At 55.6% G+C, this 18141-nt stretch overlaps 1 protein-coding gene across 6 annotated transcripts in view; it reads right to left on the bottom strand.

The window, feature by feature from the left end:
* Nucleotides 1–17135, bottom strand: part of SMOX (spermine oxidase) — a 198729-nt gene extending 181594 nt beyond the window's left edge. For all 6 annotated transcript variants that reach the window (XM_027622847.1, XM_027622848.2, XM_027622846.1 and 3 more), the window contains exon 1: nt 16961–17135. The gene's annotated coding sequence lies outside the window, so the exon portion shown is untranslated. The remainder of the gene's footprint in view (nt 1–16960) is intronic.
* Between the last annotated feature and the right edge of the window lie 1006 nt (nt 17136–18141).

An 18141-nucleotide genomic window follows, 5' to 3' on the forward strand; every position in this document is an offset into this window, starting at 1 on the left:
TGGCCTCTACTTCCCTTTGAGGCTCTGCAAGGCACGACAGATCCAGGAGGATTGTTCCAGGATCCCAGCTTACAGCCGCCTAAAGAGACAGACCGTGGAGAAGACCCAGCCCGGGCTAGAAGCCTAGCTGGGGGTGGAGGAGGGGAAGCAAGCCTGGAAAAAGCCAGAGAAAGGGTAGAGTCCTTCTGATGGGCATAAAGCTCAGCTGGCAGCCTGAGAGAAACAGAGGTAGAGATGGGCCAGGGCAGAGCCAAGGACTACATTCCAGCCACACTCAAACAGCTTTGCCCCACACCCACCCTAGATATATCCCACCCTGAGCAGAAGTGAGTGAGTGGGTCACACCCTGACCATAGATCAGATCAGGGGCTGGTCATGACTGCTTCCAAACAATCAGCGATGAGCCTTTCCAAATCTGGGCCAGCCCACCAGCCCAGCTTCCATCTCTGACCCCCGCTCCCCATAGCCTGTGCCCTGGGGTCCCATCTCTGTGCCTGACTGCGTGCACACATCATCTCTGGCCAGGTAGGCAGCCACCTCTCTGCAAGCAGGGCCCACAGTCTTCCCCTCAGATCCCAGAGCTTCCAGATGCAAGCAAACACCATGACCCACCCCCACCCCCCCGCCAGCCCAAAGAGAGGTCAGGGGGCTGAGATGATGACTGCCACTCCTGGATGCTCCTGGAGAAGATGAAATTGCCCCAGACAGGAGCCTCTGCCCCAACCAGGGAGGCCTTGGGAGAGTCCATGAGCCCTGAAGCCTCAGTTTCCCCATCTGTAAAATGGGAATAATAAAATGGCAATAATCCCTATTAGCCAGCCTCCAGTGTCCCCCAGCAACGTCCTAAGGGCACAGGTCTCACTGTGGCTCCCTTCAGCAGCCCTTAGGATAAGATCCCATGGCCTGGATTTCCTCCCTCTGAGCAGAACCTCATGCCCAAACTCTGAATTCCCCTCCAGGAAGTCATCAACCACCGAAGTGTAAGAGACCACAGAACTGATCACTGTCCTAGTGACCACGCTGTTGTGGGACTGCCCTTGGTTGACAGCAGACCAGATTGTGGGCAGAGGAGAGCTCAAAGGAGATGGTGCTCACAGTGACTCACTCCTCTGGGAGGAAGCTCTCCTAAAAGGGTGAACTTGAGAGAAAATTAGCCTCAAGCCCAAGTTACCAGCCCTGTTTTGAGGCACCCAAGTCACTGTGGCCCTTGAGGAACCTCAGAAAGGAACACTTATATCCCTCCCTCCTCTACTCTCTCTCTCTCTCACACACACACAATCACAAAAATATACTTCCTTATGGTTCACTTGATGATCTAGCTTGATAAATAGTCCCTCCTTTGAGGACATGCTATAGCACCATGGTTTTCATACAGGCCCTCCCTGGGATCAGATCACTTGTTTTTTAATACCAGTGGTTTGAATCTTTACCACTAATCAGATGAGTGACCTATAAGCCTCAGTACCTTCATCAGTAGAATGGGGATAAAGTGTGCCTGCCTCACGGAGCTGAGTGTGACAGTGCAAAATACTTAGCCCAGAGCCAGGCACGTAGCAGCCATAGTTCTTATGTTTGTTTTCCTAAAGGCCCAAGTGCATGCTGGTCAGGGTCACAGGAGTGGGGGAGGGGATGGGGAGGGTGGTCTGGGCCAGGAGACCAAATATGGTAGAGATGGGGGAAGTTGAGCCAGTAGAGAAATCACAGACCCTCCTGCAAGATGACTTCAGAGCAAGACCTCCAGAGAGAACCGCCCCACCCCACAGTGATACTGCCACAGTCTGATGATGACAGGAGAGGAACAGAGCATTAGGAGAGAAGGGCCACCCCACTTACTGGGGATGTTTGGACCTCCCAGGCAAGGCCTGAGAGGCTGAAAGTACAACAAAAAGACAATCCATGTGGTCACCAGCCTCCAAGATGGCCCTCAATGACCCTTGTCTCCTACTACTTGTGCCCTAACGTAGTCTCCCCCCATGCTGACCTGTGTACCAAGAGGATATCATAGAGGTGACAGAGCATGACTTCTGAAACTGGGTCAGAAAACTCTTGGACTGCTTACCAGAGGAGAAGCCAGTCACCACCTTGTGAGGACACTCCAGAAAGCCTATCAAGAGGCCCATGATGCAACAGACTGAGTCCTACCAATAGCCAAACCATCTTGCCAGGCTGTGAGTGAACCACCAGGAAGCAGATCCTCCAGCCCCAGTCAAGCCTTCCAGTGAGTGCAGCCCCAGCTGACATCTTGTCTCAACCTCCTGAGAGACCTCAAGCCAGGAACACCCACCTCTAGACTGCTCCCAAATGCCTGACCCACGGAAACTGAGGACAATAAGTAGCTGCTTTAAGCTACTATAGTTTGGGGTCGTTTGTTATGCAGCAATAGGTAACTAACACAGTCAGCAATTCTGTCTCCCCAGAGACCCCCAAGGTGAGGACTCCCCATTTGACTCCCCATTTGACTCAGGATCCCAGCTCCCTTTCTTTCTGAAATTCAGGGCTGTGTTGGAGTGAAAGAGAGGCTGGCCCAGGTCCTACGACCTACAAGCCCAGGAGACAGGAACTCTTTTCCCAACCAGTGCATTAGGCTCACCTGGAGATTTTTACAAATGACCAATACCCAGCCCCCATGCTGGGTCATTTATATCAGACTCTGTGGGATGGGACTGAGCATTGTAAGGGCCCTATATGATGCTACATATAGCCAAGGCTGAGAACTACCACTCTAGAGCAGGCTCCCAACGCAGACTCCAGGCCAGCCTGGAACATCCAGGGTCTGCCTGTGCAGGACAAGGAGGCAGAAAGAACAGCAAGGCCAAGCAGTGCCCAAGATCCACTCCCTCCCCCAGCTTGGGCTGAGGGTCTCCCTCTACCTCCCCTCCCCTGCTTCCCTGCAATGCCAGCCCCACGCCTCTAGTGCACCTCAGGCCAGACAAGTCCAACCTCTGCCCATGAGGACTGCTCCCTTAGAGAGGACCCAGCGTGCAGGACGGCGTTTGGCTCGCAGCGATCCTGCGGAAGACTTTATTTTCTCGCCTGTCAAATGGTGATTGCCATCATATCGCTCTGCTCTCTCATGGGTCCTAGGCTCCCCCTCAGGTGTCTTCAGAGAGATTTATATGTTTTGCCTCCCCCGAAGACGCGGCCCCGCCTGGCACTGCATTAGCCCCAGGGGAGGACACAGCAATGGATTAAAGAGAGAAGGTACGGGGTGCCTGGGTGGCTCAGTCGTTAAGCATCTGCCGTTGGCTCAGGTCATGATCCCAGGGTCCTGGGATCGAGCCCTGCATCGAACCCCGCATCGAGCCCCCCATCGGGCTCCCTGCTCGGTGGGGAGCCAGCTTCTCCCTCTCCCACTCCCCCTGCTTGTGTTCCCTCTCTCGCTGTGTTTCTGTCAAATAAATAAATAAAACCTTTAAAAAATAAATAAAGAGAGAAGGTACGACAGGGATGTGATAACAGCCGTCATGGGGACCGGGGGAGAAGATGGGACAGGCACCTAATGGGGGCAGGGAGAGGAGTCAGAGAAGATTTCCAGGAGAGTCCTGAGAAATGAGCTCCGGCGGGGGAAGGGCAAAGGCTCAGAGGCACTGTTTCCAAGATCAACTCTGAACACCACCCTTCCCACCCCCTCCACGACTCATCCTCCAAGCTCCAGGCCCGGGAGCCACGTGGCCACACTCACCTGACCTTCCTCCGCAGCCGTGGCAGCCACCACCTGAGCCACTCGGCAGGCGTGCAGGGCACCCCGCGGCTTCCCCAGGTGACGCAGTCACACACATAAGCTTGTCCCCACGGGAGCACCCAGGAGAAGGGGCAGGAGGGCCCTGGCTCCCCAGAGGGCACCAGGCTCCTCAGGCAGCACCCCAGCCCTCCAGAGAAAGGGCCAGAAGGGTCACACAGTCCCTCGGCAAACAACACGGGCACTGCAGACTCAGCGTAGAGCAGGGTGAAGAGCAGTGAGAAGTCTGGGTGGGCACAGGACCAGGGGGTGGGGCGGAGGGGAGTATGTCTTAGCTGCATCTTAAAGCCTGGCGGCATGTTCCAGGCCTAGGGTGTAGCCAGCGGGGAAGCCGCTGGAGATACGCACCAGCAAGGTAGGAGAGAAAATGAGACCTGAGGGGAGAGGGGTGAAAATGGGGGCAGGAGGAGGCAGGGGATGGATTTTCATTCATTCCTTCAAAAATGTTTTATCCTCAGGGCGCCTGGGTGGCTCAGCCATTAAGTGTCTGCCTTCCATTCAGCTTGGGTCATGATCCCAGGGTCCTGGGATCGGCCCGCATCGGGCTGCCTGCTCGGCAGGGAGCCTGCTCGGCAGGGAGCCTGCTTCTCCCTCTCCCACTCCCCCTGCTTGTGTTCCCTCTCTCGCTGTGTCTCTCTCTGTCAAATAAATAAATAAATAAAAATCTTTTTAAAAAAAATGTTTTATCCTCACACCGATTAAGATGGCTACTATCAATAATAAATAACAAGGGTGGGTGAGGATGTGGAGAAATTAGAACCCTTGTGCACTGTTGATAGAAATGTAAAATGGTAGGGCTGCCTTGGAAGACAGTGTGGCAGTTCCTTTAAAAATTAGACAGAGGGGCACCTGGGTGGCTCAGTTAAGTGGCCGACTCTTGGTTTTGGTCCTGAGATGGAGCCCGGCGTCAGGCTCCAAGCTCAGTGCCCAGAGTCTGCTTGGGATTCTCTCCCTCTCCCTCCACCTCTCCCCCCTCAAATAAATAAATGAATTAATGAATGTAAAATTTAAATATAAAGTTACCATATGATCCAGCAATTCCACTCCTGTGTATATATGTGAAAGAATTGAAAGCAGGGACTTAAAGACATAGTTGGACACCCACGTCCACAGAAGCATTATCCAAAAATAGCCAAAAGTTGGAAGCCTGCTAAGTGTCCACCGATAGTTGGATAAACAAAATGCATTAGACATATACAATGGAATATCATTCTGCCTTAAAAAGGAAAGACGTTCTGACACCTGCCTACAACATGGATGCACCTTGAGGACATTATGCAAAGTGAAATAAGCCAGTCACAAAAGGACAATTATTGTATGATTCCACTTATATGAGGGATCAAGAGTGGTCAAATCCAAAGACACAGTAAGTAGGGTGGTAGGTGCCAGAGGCTGGGAGAGCGGGGGATATGGGGGGCTAGTGTTTGATGGGAATAGTCTCAGTTTTGAAAGATGAAGAAAAGTTCTGGAGCATAGCAACATGAATATCCTCAATACCACTGAACTGTATACTTAAAAATGGGTAGGATGGTAAATTTAATGTTATGTATCTTTTACCACAATAGAAACAGTAAGAACAACTACAGCAACAAAAACGATTCGTGAGGGTTACTCTGTGGCAGGTACTCAGGACACAGCAACAGCCAGAAGCCTCCACCACCAACCCCCCAGAGGCTCTAAGAGGTCAAGAGTGACAAGTGCCGCCACACAAAAGCAGGGTGAGGGGAGAGGCGGCCGCTCTGTGTGGGGAGGTCGGGGAAGTCTGGCTGATAAGGGGACACTGGCGCAGAGGAAGTGACCGGCAGGAGGGGTGCAGAGGATGAGAGTGCTGCCGTGACCCCCTGGGGACTGGCTGACTGACAGGATGTGGGGGTGAGGGCAGGGTCAGGATGACTTGGGTGACCAGTCATGACGCGTCAGCACTGACAAGTTCTGTGTGAACTGGCCATCCCTTCTCCCCTTCACGACAAGCCTGTGGGGAGGGAGGACAAGAAACTGAGACCAAAACACTTGGCAGGAGGGCCCCCTGAGCCCCCCACCTCCCCGGGGGGGGGGCTATCCCAGCTCCCCGCAGCCCCTGACCGGGGTGAGCCGCCTGCACCCAGAGATCCGCCCATTCTGCGGATGGGGCCCTCGAAGCCTGGGACGGGGTTGGGGGGGTAGACAAGGAGGTGGCTTCCCCACGGGGCTTCTCCCCTCTCCCTGCCAGGAGCCACAGCAGCCTCAGTTCTGGGGTGAAGGAGGACAGCCCTGTCAGCACTTTCCATCGACTCTTTCAAAACCACTGACAAGAACTGAGGCTAGGAGACAAACTCAGCCCGGGCACCGTTCCCCCCACCGCCCGCCGGCCCCTCGTGACTGCACAAAGCCCGTCTGTGCTTGGGCTCCAAGCCCCGGGAGGAGGGAGGTCTCCTGCAAGCCCATCCTCTCTCCAGAGCCACGGGGTCCCCGCTCTGCCTCGCCGGGGACACCCTGCCCACAAAGAGGCGCCGCAGCCCCGACGGCAGAGCCGGGCTGCCCGACGGCGGCCGGCCGGGTCCGGGCAGTGTGTGTGGGGACCTGAAATGCTTGGCACGACTCCGTCCCCCTCTGGCAAAGCTCCCTCTCCTATAGCCCCCACTCACCAGAGTTTATCACAGGGCAAAGGTGGCATGCAGGATCCCAAAATGAAAAAAGAAAAAAAAAAAAAGGAAAACATCCTCAAAACACCCAGCCACCAGATACACTCCATAGCAAACTTGTATTTAGGGAGCCCTTGGTGTGTCAGGCCCCATGCTGGGGACTTGGCACTCACTGACTCTTTTAATACGACACCCTGCTGCCCATTTTACAGATGATGAAACAGGCTCAGAAAGGTTCACAGATGGGAGGGAGGCCACCCGGATAGAGTGAGGGGCAGAGCAAGGCTTGACAGCACTGAGCTCATCTCTTTCTGCCCAATGCTCGCTGGGTTCTCAGGCTCCCACTCAGCCTCCCCAGGCAGCAGGCCTGAGGACTGCCCTCAGCTTGGCACTTCTCCTGTCTTCCCCTCCCCACAGACTGACACTGAACACATTGTGCCAGGCACTCGGGGCTGGCAGGAGGCATCCCCGGGCCTGGCGGCTCAGCCCAGCTGCACTGCCAAAACCTGGGGCTGCCACTGGGAGGCCACCTGCCTCCCAGCCAAGGAGCTGGTGGGGCGCGCTGTATGCCACCCTAGCCTCCCTACCCCATGAGAGCTCGCTTAAGGCTTGCCAGGCACGACACTGCGCCGGGCCACAGCCCTTTGCCCTTGGTTCTGTCCTCCATAACCAGGGACAGAAATGGGGGTCTAACGGCTTTTGCCTGCACAAAAGAAAATTCTAAGAGCAACTCACTCATACTTCCCTCTAGACAGTCCCCACCTTTCTCGCCGGCCCAAGACATTCCCGCTCCTGGTAACTTCAGAGCAGTTTAACTGTGCTCTCCTAACGAGTCCTAACACAGGATCACCCAATAAAGGGCTCTCCATAAAGTCCAACCCTGAAGCAGAAACCCCCCACCCCCACCCCCGCCAGTGCCGGAACCCGGTCTGGAAAGCCAATGGTGTTCATTTCAAAATGCACATGTGGGCCCTGAGCCCATGATTTAATCCATAAAACACCTACAGAGTTAAGACGCTGAGCTTGGACAATAAACATATTCTTCAAGTCCTTTTGTTGAGTTCAAAGACTCACCAGCTTAATAACTCACCAGCTTTTGAAATCAAGAAACATCTGTTCTTATAAATTCTGTCATCATGGTTATGACTACTTTTGCTGAGCACATGCGAGGTACAGAGCACAGCGCTGAGCATTTCCCCCGGAATATATCAGTTGATGGTCACATCGATATCCCCATTCCACAGAAGGGGAAAACTGAGGTTCAGAGAGCTTCCACAAACTCCCCATCTGGCATAACGTGCTCCAGAATTCACTTAGTAAGATCAGGTTCTACTCTTTTGTAAAACCAAGGAAGGAGTCAGGTTCACTGTCTTTTCTTGAGTTACCTTTCCAGATTTACTCAGAAGTTAATCATACCATTAATTGTGAACGATTTTTAAAATTTCTAAAATAAAAAATAGAGTAAAAGGGATCTCTGTGTTTAACATTTAAAAGCCTCATTTAAAAATCTTTCCCAAGGATGTCTGCACATTGGTGATCCTGAGTGTCTCCTGCTTGAGTCATCTTAAAATCTAGCTGACTCGAGGTCTTGTTTTTGGCCAGTCTGAAAGAAGGACCCGTCAGCCCCTCCTCCTGGGGTCTGGAGTTTGGGGGACTGGGCTGGGCTGGCTTGGGCGGGAGGTCTGGTTGTGGGTAGGGAGGCACAGTTGCAGGTTTGGGGACAGGCTCTGTAGGGGCTGTGAGGGAAAGAAAAGGCATCAGACCAGATGTCCGAGAACCTGGCTTTGAGACCCAGTCGTGCCATTTGCTGGCACTGCCGGTGTCTCCATCTGTGAAATGGGGTAACAGCTCACGCCGGGTGGGGCCATGTGGAGAGGACAGGAACTATGGGTCTGCCAGGGCCTGGCACAAAGTTGGCAGAGGGTAGCTAGGTTCTTTCTTCTGTTTTCTAAAAATTACAAATCATTTCCCAGTGCTTCTTCCCCTGGTCTTAAATCACACCTTCCTTAACATCCTCCCCCAAGAAGCAACTCGAGGATAAAGGAATCTGGAGCGAGGGGCAGGGGTACTCCACTCCCCCCTCCTCCCCCGGAACCAGGCCGCCCTGCTCTGGCTGAACCTAAATGCTTTTCTTCATCTTCTGTCCTCTCAGCCTCTGATGTAGAGAGAGCAAGAAGGAGGACAGGAGCCTGGCACTGGGCTGGGTGAGGACGCTTGGGAGCATCCTCTGCCAGGGGCCACCCTGAGCGCCTTCGTCACTGCGTGCGCCATGACAGCAACTTCTCCTGGGTCACTGCTGGAGCAGCCACACCCCGTCTCCTCCACCTGAGCTGTCGAACAAAGAGCCCTCACACCTCAGAGGAAATGAGGTGTGGCAAGGGGCGAAGCAGGGTAGCCTCCCTTAAGGTCCCCGCCAGCCACGGGGGAGCAGAAAGGCAGAGGCAGGGAGCAGGGCCCCGGGACTCCCCCTACCCCCTCCCGCACTGGCAACACCCCTTCCTGGAAGGCGACAGGAGGAGATTCTTAACCTTTTGGGAAAATGGACTCAGAGCTCTGAGAATCTGAGCAGAAGGGTCATATAAGCAACCTGCCCCCTCCCTGTGCTTTGAGCTGGGAAAGGGCACAGCTATTCTGGAGGAAGCCCAATGTATGTATTTTAAGGGGGGTCCTGCACTGCCACCCCACCGTCTCTGCCCACCCATGCCACGTTTTGCACTAAAGCATCGTTCTGATCAAACCACTACCCTGCTCAAAGACCTTTGATGGCTCCCCAAGGCAGGCCCCTGCCACCTTCCCCCTGCCCTCAGCACCCTGTCCCTGCCACCTTCCCCCTGCCCTTGGCACCCCGTCTCCTAAGTGCACCCACTGGACCTTCGGACTCCCACACCCAGACTAAGCCTGTGACATCTCATTCTGTCAAAATCTCCCCACCCTGCCGGCCACTCCTCTAAGCAGCAGGTCCAGGCTACCCTCACCGTCCCTCTTTCTTCCCCTCTACAGAAGATTACTCCTCGGGTCTAATGATGGAGTAGACATAAGCAGTTTGCCCAAAAGCACTGTCCAGCTTGCTTTGGGGATTTCCCAGGCCCCTTGCTGTCTGGGCCCTACGTGGCCTGGTGGGGTGGGAGGAGGGTGGTATCTGAGGGCCCCAGTCAGATGAGACCCCCAGAGAGAACCCCACCTTAAGCCTCACCATGCTCTCTGCTGGCCTTTGTACCTCTTCATGTCCCTGACAACTGTCCCCTTCCCTGGGTACCCCCCCAACCCAGAGACACTGCCTACAGCCATGTCAGTCACAGAAAGAGCAGCCAACCAGTATTTGAGTGTCACAATGGCCCTACAAGGGAGGTCACATCATCCCACAGTCCAAATGAAGAAACTAAGGCACAGAGCAGCTTAACTTCTTGCCCAGAGATCACAACCCCACTCTCTGAGGTGAAACGCTGGAAGACCTTGGAGAGCAAGGAGATGGTGGGGGAGGCCGTCCCAGGATCACAAAGACCCAGGCCTGGCTACCACAAGGGTCCTCCCAGGTCCCTTCCTCAACCACCCAGTGCAGCGGCACAGAGCTGTTGCCACAAGAAGCCAGGGCTGGCTCTGGGCCCAGATCCCTTTCAGACCAACCCTCCCTCTGCAGTGCCCTTTTCTTCCACTGATGGTCCAAATAGTACCCACCCCACCAAGCCTACCTCCTCCAGGAAACTACCTGTCTATCCTTCTTTCCCTACCTGGTGCTTCCAGGCCCACCCATCACCCAGGCTTGTGGTCTCTTGCAGAGGAGCAACTTTCCACAACAGCCCTTCCCACCGGCTGTTTTCCTGGTCAGTGGGACATATTATTAGGCAGTCTTCCCCAAAAAAGACTTTCATGGTCAAATCAGTTTAGGAAACACTAAAAGCTTTCTTTTTTTCTGCAGGACTTGTCAGAACCTTTAATTCTCTTAAATGCATTCTGAATCTCCCGTAGGCTGGTGGAATGAATTTGCCAGTTTCTACCCTTATCTGCCCTGGAACCCCTGGGGTTCCTCAGAACAGTCTGAGAAATGCTGCCCCTTCCCACCTCTTCAGAACAGCCTGGCACAGCACAGGGCAGACAAGCAGGGATCACAGGGGGATCTCCTTTTAGGACATATATGGGACATTTGGGGAACTCAGCCTGAGAGCCCCTCTTGGCACTGCCCTCAGGGTCTGTCCTCTCCACCTCCCTCTGGGTGAAGTGACTGCTTCCCCTCCTCCCAGCATCTGGAAGGGATCTCATCTCACTGGGGCCCTCAGAAGCCACCCTCCTCCCACCGCACCAGGCCACGTAGGGCCCAGACAGCAAGGGGCCTGGGAAATCCCCAAAGCAAGCTGGACAGTGCTTTTGAGCAAACTGCTTATGTCTACTCCATCATTAGCCTTGAATTTTAATATTAAACCAAAATTAAAACGTATGAAGCTGCCGTTCTGAGATGCCAGGCCCCACCCAGGAAACCCTGTAACCCTCCACCCCTCAAACCTCCACCCCCCAGGGAGGGCACAGGGTCCTTCAATTTATAGGAAACTAGGGCCTCAGAGGGGAGCAGACACTTGCCTGTCGCAGCCCAGTCAGGGGCAGAGCAGAGAGAAGCACCCAGATACGCGAGGAGGTGGCCAGGTGGGATAAGACCCCAACGGCGGCTCAGGTAACCATCAGTACCAGCTGCAAGGACTCACACAGGCCAGAGTGAGGGACGCTGCACACCCTGGGGGTGACAGCTCAGCGGCTGGGGTGACTTTGGGGACTTTCAGAAGAGCATAGCATGTCTGGGGCTGAAGTCAGCTGTTTCCCCAAACTTCTTGGCCCCACCCTGGCTGGAGGAAGAGTGCTCACCCCAGATTGGCTACCCACAGGGCCAGGCTCAGCTGTCGGCAAAGATAAGGTGCCCTATACGCCGGCCGTGTGTCACCCTGCCTTGGGGCCATTGCCTAAGGCACCCTCTCGTGGTCTTGAGAGTTCCTCACAGTCAGGTACTGGAAAAATCAGGCCTCTGTTACTGGTCTGAGACCCAAACTCCCAGAGGCCCTCCACCCAGCCCCACCTCCCAGCAGAGTGGCCCCTGCATCCCACACCCCTGCATATTCCCCTCCCCCAGGGCCCCACACACGCAGCGCCTATGTCTCCTACCACACAGCCCACAGGAGCCAGGATGGTCCCCTCTACCTGTTCTAGGTCCCGCCTGACCTACACCTGTCCCTGTACCTGCCTGCCTGGGCCCTGAGTCCCCAGTCTCAACCCTCCCTACACAAAAATGGCCATAGACCAGCAGGTTTCCACCATCCGGGAGCATGTGAGAGATGCAGAGGTTCAGGCCCTGGCCTAGATCCACTGAATTACAGCCTACATTTTAACAGGATGCCCAAGTAGATCCATGCGTTAGAGTTTAAGAAGCACTTTTATAGACCACTGGTCTAATCAAGTCATTGCACCTGAGGCCTATAACTTTCGATGGCTCCCCAGGGCCTAGGGAATCAAGTCTAGACTCAGCAGCTTGGCACTTAAGGCCTTCCCTGACCAGTTCTCCAAGCTTGGGTTCCCCCTCCACCTGGGGAATGCCATCTCCCCCTCTGTTGGCTAACACTGCCCAGGATTTCAGGACCCTCTAAAGCATCACCTCCTCCAGGAAGCTGGTGGAACTATACCTCCTTATATCACAGCTGGCATGGCTCACTCATTTCCTGCAGAGTGGAGATCTTATCTTGTGTTCCCAGTGGCTCTGAGCACCAGACTGGGGCACAGGTGCTGACCACAGGTAACAAGGTCCAGCTGAGGGGCAAGTCCACCCTTGGCTCCAGCCTGCCAGCCTTGGGCTCTGCCACTGTCTTCACCTCACCTCAGCAGGCAGGGACTCAGTGTGGACAAGTCTCCCTGCCAGAGAAGGGGCACTCCCAAGAACCATGGGCCTGGTGAGCTTCTGGCGGCGATGTGCTTACCCTGTGCCTCAGTTTCCCAAAATGAAAAGAATGCCACCAACTCTTCCTCCCTCTTTTCTGGGGGGGGGGGTGGGGCTGGCAGGATCTGCTGAGATAGAGGAGCAGATCTCTTCGTCTGTGGGGCTCAGAATTTGAAGCAAAGAGACTCCATCCCTATATGGTCAGCAACCCTTGTTTGGCTAGCTGGCCAGGCCCCAGGGAAGCCAAGTCACCTGCCCAGCGGCATCCTCATGACCAAACAGGAAAGCCTCGAAGGACAGGGCTGCCACACCCTCCACCCGCCTCCCTCCTTCCTGGCCCAGTTCCACGAGGCTGGCACCTCGTGGGAAATCCTCCCTCCTTTATGCTGGGTCTGCAAGAAGGCACCCAAGCATGTAACCTCTAGGAGTTCCCAGCTTCCACAACCTCTGGGGGGCAAGGAAAAAGTCTCTCCAGTCCCACTGACAGACAGACAGACAAAAAGACGTAAGGACAGGACCGGTAGTGATGTGGATTAAGCTCTATTCAGGTCTCATTTCTCTGTGGCCCCAGCTCTGCTCAAACCTCCATCCACACTCCCCAAGGCCAAGTCTGAAGCTCCACCTGACAACATTCTAAAAGTAATCCGAAACAGGTTATCTGCAGATTCCCCTACCTGACCTCTTGAGCTCTCCAGAGGCAGATGAAGAGGGCAATGGGCAATGCTAAACCCACAGAGTTGACATTCTAATGGCATCCCAAGCAGGGAGCTGTTTTTGCACTTGACCTCCCCAGCACCCCAAAATCACAGTCTGCATGACACCCAACTACTTGGCCTGGGCCTGGAGCCCCTCCTGGAAAAAAGGGGGCATGAAGCAGAGAACCTCAGCTGCCCACTCTGAGTGAGGACCCCTTCTACCTTAGAAGGTATGACTTCTTTCCTATCTCCCCAGCCCCCAAGGCCAGGCACCTCTGGGAGTCAGGAAAAAGCCCTTCTTTGTTAAGAAGCCTTCAGCTGGTGCAGATCTGAGCGGCATGGGAGAAGTGGCAGAGTGGAGTGGTTTAAGGCACAGATCCTGGAGTCAGGTTCCCTGGGTTCAAATCCTCACTCTGTCTCTACTGAGTTATATGACTGTGCCTCAGTCTTCCCATCTGTAAAATGGGAATAAGGCCTACCTTATAGAGCTGTTAAGAGGATGAAAGGGGTTAATATTTGCAGAGTCTTTAGACGACTGCTTGGCACCCAGTGAGTATACCAGGGCCCTGGCCCAGCCTCTTGCGCTCTGCTTGATTTCTTCCACCCAGGATACTCCCCTTGCTCCAAGCCTTTCCTAGGCATGTCAGCGCTCCCCTCACAGTGTCCCCTTGGTCCATCACCAGTCCCTCTTATCTGGGGCCCTCCCAGAGCTGAGGTACCCTGACTCTCAGCTCTCAATTCTGAAAGCCCCAGCCACACAATTTAATTCTCAGCTGGCTCCTTTGTGCAAAGAAGAGAGCTGTGGGTGGAGAGACAAGGGTCTATAGAAAGAGCCCCAGCCCCAGCTTCTTCCTCCCCTTCAAATCCCTCCTCCCAGGGCTGGGCAGCCAACAGGCACCCAAGGTATAGGCCTGAAATAAATCTCTGGCTGCCCAGACTGCCCCCATCTCCTCAGTTAGATAACACACACACACACACACACACACACACAGAGCCCTCTGCTGACCCAGCCTGGATTTCCACCAAAGAGAGCAAAGGAAATCATTGATGACCAACCGACGACAACCCACACCAACTCCACACTCCCCAAACCTACCTGATCCCCTTCTAGGCATACAGGCCCGCTTTTGAGCTGCCTGTACCTTCCCCACTTCCATTTCATATCCCGATTTTACAGCAATTTGCACAACTTCTTTAGTGGACAGAAAATAAAAATCCTCAGGGTCGCGTAAGGTTTAAAGGGGGGCTCTTGCAATGACTGCAATACCCACGTCTTTCTGCCTAACCCAGCCCTGACCTTCCCGCCTGGCTCAAGACTTCCCGAGGGTCAGCTACATGCCAGGAACTGTGCTAGATGCTCCAGATACAGCAGTGGGTCCCGATACATTCAGTCAAGGTCTAGCCCTTGAGAAGCTGGACAAAGTAAACAGACAACTGCAACAAACGGTTATGGAGTGCGATAAATATAATGAAAAAAGGAAACCAGGTGCTATGATGAATTACAGGGGAGTGGGGAGGGGGCCTCTACCAAGACTGGGAAGGCACATTTAAGGTGAGACCTAAAAAATAAGAAGGAGCAGAGCCAACCCAGTAGAAAACCCTAGAAGAACATTCCAGGCAGAGAAAATGGCACAAGCAAAGGCCAGGGCAGGAACAAGCTTCTGGTGTTCAGGGGGCAGAAGTGATTCAGACATGGCTATCAGGAAGAATGCAAAGGGGCAGTGATCAGGATAAGGCTAGAGGAGGTCAATGGTGGCCAGATCATGGAGAGTCTGATCAGTAAGCTTTGAAATTTTATTCCAAGTGCAACAGGGAGCTATCAAGGGTTTTAGAGGAATGTGATTATCTAATCACTATTTTTCTAAATCATTCTTGTTGCTCTGTTACAATAGATTAGAGGTGGGCAAATGGGAATTTGGAGAAAGCAGAAAGCTACTACAGCTTTTGGGCAAGACATGAAAGGTGGCTTGGCCTGGGTCAGTAGCCTGGGGCCATAGCAGTGAGTCTGAGCATGAAAAACAGGCCTGAGATAGATTTTGCAGAAAAAGCCAAACGGACATGCTGTTGGACTAGATGTGGGGATGGAGGCAAAGGGCGGAGTTGGTGCCACCAGCTGTCTTTACAGGTGGGTGGGTTATGGGCTGTTTAGAGAGATGGGAAGGCCCGCAGAGGGTCACATCTGGGGAGTGCCGTCAGGGTTCTGTGTCATCCATATGAAGTTTTCATACCTACGAGACATCCAGGACACCCTAAACCATCGGATGGGTGGCTAGATAGAGAAGCTGGGGCTGGTGACAAAATTTGCTACTTAAGATCATGAGAAGGAAAATGATGTACATTTAAGATCAGTGTGTTTGTAAATTAATGCTTGATTTTATAAATCATAAGAATGAGAGCTGGGAGGATAGGTAAATAGCGGGAGTCATGACAGAGGAGGGGCTGAAGACAAAGCCCTGGGATACTCCAACATTTAGAGTTGAGTGAAGGAGTTGTCCCCAAAGACAACTAAGGAAGGGCTAGCCAGGGAAGGAGGAGGAAAACCAGAAGTCAAGAGAGGATATTGATTCTAAAGGAGAGAAGATTAATAAGACCCAGGGGGTCAAGGAAGACCTGCTTGTGGGAGCGTGGAAATCACTGGAGACCTTGACTGGGGCAGTTTCAGTGAAGTGCTAGGACTGAAGCAAAGGAATGTGCTCCAGAGAAACAGGTGCACACAGCTCTTTGGAGAAGTTCTGCTGTGCAGAGAACTGGAGAAGTAGGTCTGTAGGTGAGGGAAAATGAAGAGTGACGACAAAAAAGGGGGGGGGGGAGCTATAAGTAAGGGAAGGAGGGCATCAAGGTGTGTCCTTATCCTGTTGCAAATGATCCAGGAGAAAAGAAGCACTTCTAACACTGCACAGAGGGGAAGTAATCCAAGAGTGTGGGTCAGGGAGTGAACCACCTTGGAGCCCAAGTGGCGGCCTGGGCCTGTGGCAGGAACTGAGATGCTTCCTCCCCCCTCACAAGAAGGAAGGGGGGGCAGAAGCTCCAGATTCACGGCACACACTTTCAGATGCATACCTACCCAACCCTCTGTTCATGCCCACTCCAACAACCCCTGCGGCACCTGCTTGCTTGCTGCTGTCTCCAAACACCAAGTTGCCCCCCACGGACTGCCACAGGATGTGTCACCACCAGCCAGGTCTGCAACCTGTGGGTACATCTCACCATTCGTGCCAGCCACTGCACTTACCTCACGGGGGCTCTGCCTCTTCCTAGGGCTAGCTCTGAGGGGGTCCACGCGCCCCTCACCTGCCCTACCAGGGCCCCAGCCCCCAACCCCAAGGCAGTGGCCTCTCTCTCAGCCCCTCCCCCCAAAGTGAGCACTCAGTACACCCTACCCGTTTCCCAGCCTGGCTCCCCATTTGGCCCTTCTGAGAGAGCTGCTCCCCACCCTGCCCGCCGCCACCCCCCCTCCTCGAGACCACCCGGAGAGCCGGAGGAGGGCGGGCGGCCCAGCCTCTCCCGGTGTCCCGGCCGTCGCCCCGGCGCCTTCTCTTCTCTCCCCAGCGCCCACCCCCTGGACCTACCGAGTCGCCGCGGGGCGTCGGCGCCCGGCTTTGTCTGCGCCCACCGAGCGCGCCCGCCGGGCGCCCGGGCGCTCCCCTGCCGCACGCAGCTCCGGGGGTCCCGCCTGCCCTGACCCCCGTGCGCTGGCCTGGCCTGCGCAGCCCCCGCCCCGGGATCACCCCACCCGGCTGGACCACCGCTTCCCCGGACGCAACCGAGGGGAGCGCGGCGCCCACCGCGGTCCGCGAGCCTCCCCGGCACCGCGCACCCTAGCCCTCCCGCCCGAGCGCCGCGCTGGCCGCCGCAGCCCGGGGCCGCCAGAGCCCTCGGGGCCCCTCACCCTCCCGTGCCGGCCGCAGCTCCTGCCGGCGCGAGCGAGAGCTGGGGGCCGGGGGCCGGGGGGCCGGGGGGCCGGGAGCGGGGGCCGGGAGCGGGCGCGCGGTACCTTTCCCTGCTGAGCCGGGGAAGTGAGTCTGCGGCGAGCGGCGCTCCAGCCTCGGCCTCCTCCGCCTCCCCTCCTCCTCCAGCCGCCTGGCTTCCTCCTCCAGCCGCCGCCGGGACCGTAGGGGCCCGAGCCAGCCGCCGCGGCCTGTGTGGGGCCCCGCTCCGCCTCGCGTCCCCGGCCCACCCCGCTGGGTCCGCCCGGGCCCGGCCCCCAGCCCCGCCTCGGGGCGGGGACGCGCCGAGCTCCTCCCCGGCCCGGCCCGCCGGGGGCGGGGATGCTGAGGCAGCCGGAGCCGAGGACCGCCGGGCCCCCGCCTCCAGAGCCCCAGGCCCAGCGCTCCACACCTGGGCCCGACACCCCCTCCTCTAGCTGGGCGCCAAACGTCCCCACTCCGCCCCAAAAGAAAAGCAGCCAGCCCAGCCCCGGCAGCCCTGTGCTGGGCGTAACTCGGGCCAAGGCTGCCTGCGAGACGACCCGCGGAGCCAGGACGCGGGCCTCAGTTTACCCGCGGAGCTCAGAATCCTGCTTTTAGAGGGAAGGGGCGCCCCTCTCTCCTCCTGGAGCTGCCTTCGCTCGCGCAGACCCTACACCGGATCTCAGTTGGGATCAGAGGGCTCGTCCCCAGGGGCCACAACCAATCTCATTTTCTCTTCAACACGGGTGCCTCCACTGCCACCCGCCACCACCCCACCACCCGCCACCACCCCGCCACCCGCCACCACGCCTCTGAGACCTCCGCGCCTCACTCTCCAACCCTAGACAGTAGGGGGTCGGGGCAGGGGGCTCTCAAACAGCCACAGCCCGTCCCTTCGCCGCTCACTGAGCGGAAGTGGCCTTTAAGAAAACAGTCTTCACTAGTGCCCACTGCCTCATCCTCGATTTAATAAACCGGAGCAAGTAGGTGTGAGGGTCACTTTTTCTTTTCTTTTAAAAATCATAGTTAGTTGGAAATTATTTGCTTATTCGCTATTTGAGATTCTGTAAGCACTGCTCTGGTCCCTTGTACAGTTTTTCATTTGTGCTCTTTTAAGGGGTGAGGTCAATTGGTCTGGTACCATCTCATTGTTTAACTCTGTGAGCATCTCCAGGGCCTCCTGGAGCTGATTAGAGACACAGTGCACCCGGGCGGAAGCGTTGGGTGGAAGCCAGGCCTCTCCCCTGAACTGTCTTTCAGGCTGAGA

Source organism: Zalophus californianus, chromosome 8 (genome assembly GCF_009762305.2).
Source record: "Zalophus californianus isolate mZalCal1 chromosome 8, mZalCal1.pri.v2, whole genome shotgun sequence".
Lineage (NCBI taxonomy): Eukaryota > Metazoa > Chordata > Mammalia > Carnivora > Otariidae > Zalophus > Zalophus californianus.